The following is a 7322-nucleotide window of genomic DNA, read 5'->3' as shown; positions in this document are numbered from 1 at the left end:
TATTTAGAGATACAGTTTCAAAGACATATAAAACAATAGAATTTACATATTAAAAAGAGAGAAACATATTAAGGAGAATGAAGGGCTATGTGAAATGGGAAGGCCATGTAAGATCTAACAGGAGTATGCGAAATAGCCTTAAATGAAGCATTCAACATTTATGCATAAGTCTGCTGTCTACCAAAACAGAAGTTGGAGAAAAGCCATTTGGAATTCCACTGTCCAGGGTTGAGTTAACTTGCTGAGTTTGTTTTAAATCTAAAATCTATTTTGGACCGTTGCCTTAATGGGGCTGTAACTGGGGGTCAGGTCAATTAGGAATTTTAGGAGTTATTATAGTAGTAATTGTAGTCTTATGTATGTGCTTGACATCTATTATTTTATTAATAAGTATTTTAATTTTATATAATCTCTAAAGGTCTTGGTGAAGTCATTACTTCTGAATTCAGTGCACTCATCTCATAATAAATACAAATTGCAAAGCTGTTGTGATAGCACGACCAGGTTCCCCTTTTAGATTTGGCACACATCATCTGCTGGCACACATCATCTGCCATGTCATAACAGTGACTCTTTTACAGGTGAGGGAACCTGGGCAACTGGTAAAAACTGATTCTCATGTCCAGCTGGTGCCTACTTTCCAGATGATGTGAGAGTTGCTCCCTTAAAAACCCATGGGTGCAATTTTCCTTATAGGTTTGTACGCAGCATATTAATTAGCCCAATGTGGTATAGCTCTCCCAGAGTAACTTGGAGCATACAGCATGATGTCTTCCTTCTGTTCTATGGGCAAGGTCACTTCTGATCCAGATGTATGCAAGTAACTGTAGAACACACAGTTCAACTCTGTGGCAGCCCATTTTGTGAAGATGAAAATAAAAATACCTCCAAAAATCCAACGCAAATCTTTAGGGAGCTGACTTTAGCTAGCTGTGCGTGGGGTTCCAGCACATCTTGTTTTTAAATGGGCACTGGTCATGCTGCAGGCAGAACCTCACCCCACAATGAGAAATTTAGTGTTTCCAACATTAGACATGTTTTAATATTTCAATGAGGCTTTGCAAGCCATTAGCATGGCTTAATTACTCATCCCTAAAAACACCTGGAAAACCAGTTGCCCTGCATATCAGTTGAGAAGGTTGTGTACCTGTTTGCTCATCTGTGGCTCACAAAATATAACAAAGGAAGTTAACCAATATCAAAAGTTCAAATGTGAACATAGAATGTGACAGCATTTTGATAGATATGATATCCCAAATGAGCCCCAGTTGCCATGTGTAGATTTAGAAAATTTAGAAAGTCTACCAATACAAACATACTATTGTACCTACATTCTAATAAAAATGCAGATAAGACTGTTAAAATGCTAGTGCTACTCTATATTCATAACATGCATGGAGATGATATTCAGGTTAAAGCAATTGTTGATGGGCCACAGAATGCACACAACAGTTCAGAATATCTACTCAAGACCACCACATCACTTCATGTAACAGAAGCCCTATGGTTCAGTGATGCCTCCCTGCAGGCTCCATTCCGGGCTGCTTGGGAAAGGTCGGAGGCCCTCTTCCCATGGACTGCAGGAGGAAGCCAGTCAGGGTTGGACGGAGCTAACAGAGGAAATCGGTTGCCATGGAGTCATCTGTCGGCCCTAGCTGCAGAACCTGGCTGTAGTGTTGCAAGTGGGTGAATGAACTTGTTCACTGAGCCAGCGTGAGAACTTCACACCTCACCTCCCTTAGTAGCTTACACATGTCAACGACTGAAGGTAAGTTTGGTGGAGCGGGAATCTCCACCCAATCGTGGAAAAGGCACTTTTGTGCTCCCCTTATGGATAGTTAGGCTGCCACTAGTTTAAACACTGTGCTTGTTTTAGTCAGGCAACTAACATTTCTCATCTTTGTGCCTGCAGGAAAATAAAGCTCATATTGCTAAGGTCCAGATCAGCAATACCCTTCTTATCCTGACACCAATGCAGTATTCCAACTGCTCCATTGCGCATGACGCTGGATTGCAGTCACAATAGGGTAAGTGAGTAACGTCATGGATGAGCACAAGGTAGCCTTTGGCGAGTATGAGGCATGGTGCTCCAGTGTTCTATACTGGACACATCGATCTCCACACTAGTGGTCATTGGAAGGATGTGGTGAGGCATGCAGAATCCTTTAATCTACCTTGATGGATCGATGTGTCACAGACTAGGATGCTAACGAATGCCAATTGTTCAAATAGTTAAACAGCATTGTCATGAGGACTTGAAACGTCAACTCTTTTCTTCTCCGCCGATGCTGCCAGACCTGCTGAGTTTTTCCAGGTAATTCTGTTTTTGTTTTTGTTTAAGTAAGTACTTGCAGCACTCTCTTGGTGCAGTGGGACCAACATTCATGCTTTTACTAACACCACCAAATAAGTGTTAGTGGAGTAATCGGTCACTCGTCTGATTGCTGTTTGCAGAATTTTGTTTTGCTTAAAATGACTGTTGTGGAACAGTATAAAGAGAGATTGAAGCTTGCTCCTGGGCCTGGCCAAGTTGGCCATTAACAGGTCCAGGCAGTGGGCAGTTGAGGGGGTTGTCCAGCCTGACTGCCCCTCTTTCGCGGTTACGTTCGTGGCTGGGTGTCCTTGGGGAGGGAGCACATATTGTCCAATGGTGCAATTGAGGCCCTCTGTGAACGGTGGGCCTTGTGGGGGCTGAAGTGCATTATCAGCCCCCAAAACGGCATTCTCATTTAATTCTGTAGGTTCCTTTAAATTTTCTTTTAGTTAGTGCCCTTTAAAGGATTATCAATTGGTTTGGCTTTAATTTATTGGTTAATTAGTTTTTGTTTTCACCATTACTCAAAAGAGTATAAAGAGACATTGTCCGTCCTGCTGTCCGGTGGTGGTCCCTAGTGGAGGTCTTTCTACGTAGGAGTCCTCCTCTTTTCCACTGGGGATCTGGCTTGGAGGGTGTTGCATGCAGCAGTCCCGTACAACCATAGGGTGTAAAGGTTCATGGTCTCTCAGGCCCCAGTATTTTCTGCAGCATTGAGGAGACTGTTCCATGCGTACATAGATTGTAGGGGATTGCACTCCCTTTTTAATTTCCTGAGGGAGATACTCCGTATGTTTTGGCTGCACTTTAGCCCATGCTCCTGATTTTTGGCCACCCGGTGCAGGAGTTGGGAGGGGTGTGTGTGTGTGTGTGTGGGGAGGCAAGGAGGAGGACCTCCTTGTAAACCTGTTTCTCGGCCTGGCTAAGGTAGCCATCAACAGGTCCAGGCAGCAGGCGGTTGAGTCATCCAGCCCAACTGCCTGCCCCTCTTTGCAGCTGGGTGTCCTTGGAGAGGGAGCATGCGGTATCTGCTGGCATGCTCGAGGCCTTCCACGACGGTGGGAACAGCAGGGACAGGAATGTTTCATCAGTCCCAAAAATTACATTTTAGTTTGATTAGATAAGTTTCCTTCAAGATTTTGTCTTTTGTTACAGTGCTACTTATGGACTATCACTATAATTTAACCTATGAATTTACTAATTTGACCATTTGGTTAGTGTTGCTCAAAAGAGTATAGAGTTAGAATGCCCCTTTAAAGGGGCTGTTATTTTGTTTAATTGATATACAGAGAAGAGTATAAAGAGAGATTGTCCATCCTGCCGTCCAGCGATGGCAGGGATCTCCATTCGAAGGCTCTCTACATGGGAGTCCTCCTCTTTTCCATCAGGGATCTGGCGTGGAGGATGTTGCACACCGTAGTCCTGTGCAAACGTAGGGTTGAGATGGTTTACAGACTTCCAGGCCACCTGTATATATGCGGCCTTGGGGAGCCCGTGTTCCATGTATACCACAGTGCACGAGGTTGAGACTCTTTTTAGTTATTTGAAGCGGCTGGTCCTCAAATTCTGGAGGCACGTCAGCCCCATGTTCCTGATCTTTAGCCACCCAGTGCAGAAGGGGGTAGGCAGAGAGGAGGGCCTCCTTGTAAGTCTACTCCTGGGCCTGGCCAAGGTAGTCATCAACAAGTCCAGGCAGCAGCGGTCGAGGGGGTCGTCCAGCCTAATTGTCTGCCCCTCTTCCACGGCTATGTTTGTAACTGGGTGCGCTTGGACAGGGAGCACATGATGTCCACTGGTATGCTCGAGACCTTCCGCGACCAGTGGCCACTGTGGGGGCTCAAATCTATCCTTAGCACCCAAAATGGCATTTAACTTTGATTAGATAAGTTTCCTTTAATATTTTGCCTTTTGCTAGATTGTTCCTTTAAGGGGCTATCACTTTAATCTGTTAATTTGACCATTTGTTTAAAGCCTTACTCAAAAGAGTATAAAGAGAAATTGACCTTCACTGATGGTCTAATGGTTAGGATTCAGCGCTTTCACTGCCGCGGCCAGGATTTGATTCCCATTCAGGAGTTGAAGATTTATATAAAGAGAGATTGCTGGGACACTGGGATAGTAGGTACGAGATAGACCTATGTATTGTTGCATTCTGTAAATAAACCAACTATCATGAAAAGGATTTATGCCTAATTTCATACTTTATCTGGTTTGGGATCCATTCATCATAGGTTGGTCCCCGGAAAGAACCGGAGGCATAGAAGTTTAGCGCCATGGTGACCTTAAGTGCCACTGGCATTGGGTGACCACCTCCACCTTTGGGAGTCAGCTCATCTGCCATTACAGCACAGAGTTCTGTGATGGCTTCCCTGGAGAGCGGCGGTCTTCAGTGACACTGCCGTTCAGGCATCTGAATGGGCAAAAAATTGGCAGGAGTATAATGTGGGAAAATGTGAGACTCAGACGTTTACAGCACAGAAGGAGGCTATTCAGCCCACCATGTCTGCGCTGGTCAACAAAGATCTGACTACCTTAATCACATTCTCTAACACTTAGCCCATAGCCCTGGAAGCTATGGCAATGTAAGTAAATATTTAAATGCTTCTTAAATGTTACGAGAGTTTCTGGCTCAACCACCCTTTCAGGCAGTGAGTTCCAGGCTCCCACCACCCGCTGGGTGAATAAATTTCTCAACTCCCCTCTTAGCCTTCTACCTCTTATCTTAAATCTATGCCTCCTGGTTATTGACCCCTTTACTAATGGAAAAAGTGCCTTCCTATCCACCCTATCCATGTCCCTCATAATCTTATATACCTCTATCAGGTTATCCACTTTGGTAGGAAGGATAGAAAAGCAAAATATTATTTGAATGCAGAGACACCACAGAATGCAATGGTACAGAAAGATCTGTCCGTCTTTGTTCATGAAACACGAAAAGTTAGCATGCAGGTACAGCAAGTAATTAAGACAAATAGAACAAAAACAAAAATACCTGGAAAAACTCAACAGGTCTGACAGCATTTGCAGAGAGGAATGCAGTTGACGTTGAGCCTGTATGACCCTTCATCAGAACAAATAGAATGTTGGTCCTTATTGCAAGGGGGATGGAGTATAAAATTAGGGAAGTCTTGCTACAACTGTGTAGGATGTTGGTGAGACCATAACTAGAGTACTGCATACTGTTTTGATCTACTTACTTAAGGTGGGATATACTTGCATTGGAGGCAGTTCAGAGAAAGTCCAATGGTTTGATTCTTGGGATGAAGGTGCTCTCTTATGAGGAAAGGTTGAGCCTACACTCACTGGAGTTTAGAAGAATGGGATGTGATCTTATTGAAACATAAGATTCTGAGGGGGCTTGACAGGGTAGATGTTGAGAGGAGATTTCTCCTCGTGGAGGAATCTAGAACTAGGGAGAATAGTTTCAGAATAAGAGATTGCCCATTTAAGATGGGGATGAGGAGGAATTTCTTTTCAGAGGGGTTTGATTCTTCAGAATTCTCTACCCCCAGGGAATTGTGGAGGCTGAATCATTGAACATATTCAAGGCTGAGATAGACAGATTTTTGAACTATATAGGAGGCAAGGGTTATGGGGAACAGAAAGTGGAGTTGAGATGGAGCAGCCATAATTGTATTGAATGGCAAAATAGGCTCAAGGGACCGTATAGCCTACTCCTGTTCCTATTAATGTTCTTGTTAACAGGTGATCAACAGCTGAGAAACAATATATAATAGCTCATGCAACATTTGAAATATCAGAGCCAGTGCAAAAAGAGCCAATTGAAGAAAAAATCTACAGGAGGTGGCCATTTGGCCCATTATGCCTATGTCATCTCTTTCCAAATAATTATCCAAAACGAAATCCTCTGCTGTATTTCCTCCAAATAATTTTATACCTGCCTCTGCTTCAAATATTTACTCACTATGCCCTTCAAAGATGAAATTGCTTTTGCCTCAAACACTTCCTTTGGCAAGGGATTCCATGTTTCCAATAACCCTTTGTGTAGTAACCAAAAAAAAGCCTTTCCCTATTCACCCTATCAAATCAATGATAATTTAAAAAAAACGCTCAGCTATTTTGCTCCCATGTACCATCTTCATAACTGTAGCTTCCGCAACCCATGGCATTATCCTGATGAATCTATACTGGATATTCTCATGGTTTTAATATTCTTTCTGTAATGGAGTACCCAATATTACACCAACTAAACTAGAAAGCTAAGCTTAAGATTAACATGAGATAACAACAATATCAAATTAAATACAATGATTAGGAAGATTTAACAGGAAAAAAAGGATTAGTGTGAACCAAAACGACAAATGAAACCCAGCCAGGAGTGCATCAGAGTGGAGTTAACTCAACCAGAGTTTGAAATCCACCAAAGAATTATATTTAGTGTGATAATCATAATATAATAACTCCCAAGTACCATTTAGTTTTTCTGAATGTTACATCGCTTGAAGGAAAGTGAGATGAAATGGCATATTAAACTTGTATAAAATCATCCTGTGAACAGGGATAGAACATGGGATTGGTATATAAAGATCACATGATCAGAGATTTAACATTTCAGACATGTTGCACAGTTTGAGATCTTTTGTTCAAGAAGTATACAAACCTTTACAGTTGCAGGTCCAGCTCAGAATGTGTGTGTGGCCTTGTGGCTTACTCCCTACCTTGTCCCTCTCCAGGTTACCACCATGTGGAGGATCCTTTCAATAACAGGTCCTCTCAAAGTTTGGTAGTTAACACTTGAGAGTTTTCTGTAACAGGACAAATATAAATAGCTTTTATTATGCAATGCAATATGGTCAATACAACTGGCACACAATTTCATTACATTTTTTTCAGTCTTGCTATATAAATAAAATTTAAATTACATCTTTGTTTTTTCAGGATTCAAATATCTTTAAATTCCTTTATCATCAATGTTGCATCTTGTTTTTGGTGGAGAACACATTTATTTATAAATTGTAATTGTAACTGCATATTTGATAAAAAAAAC

This window comes from Carcharodon carcharias, chromosome 2 (genome assembly GCF_017639515.1).
Source record: "Carcharodon carcharias isolate sCarCar2 chromosome 2, sCarCar2.pri, whole genome shotgun sequence".
NCBI lineage: Eukaryota > Metazoa > Chordata > Chondrichthyes > Lamniformes > Lamnidae > Carcharodon > Carcharodon carcharias.
Note: the sequence above shows the minus strand (reverse complement) of the source record.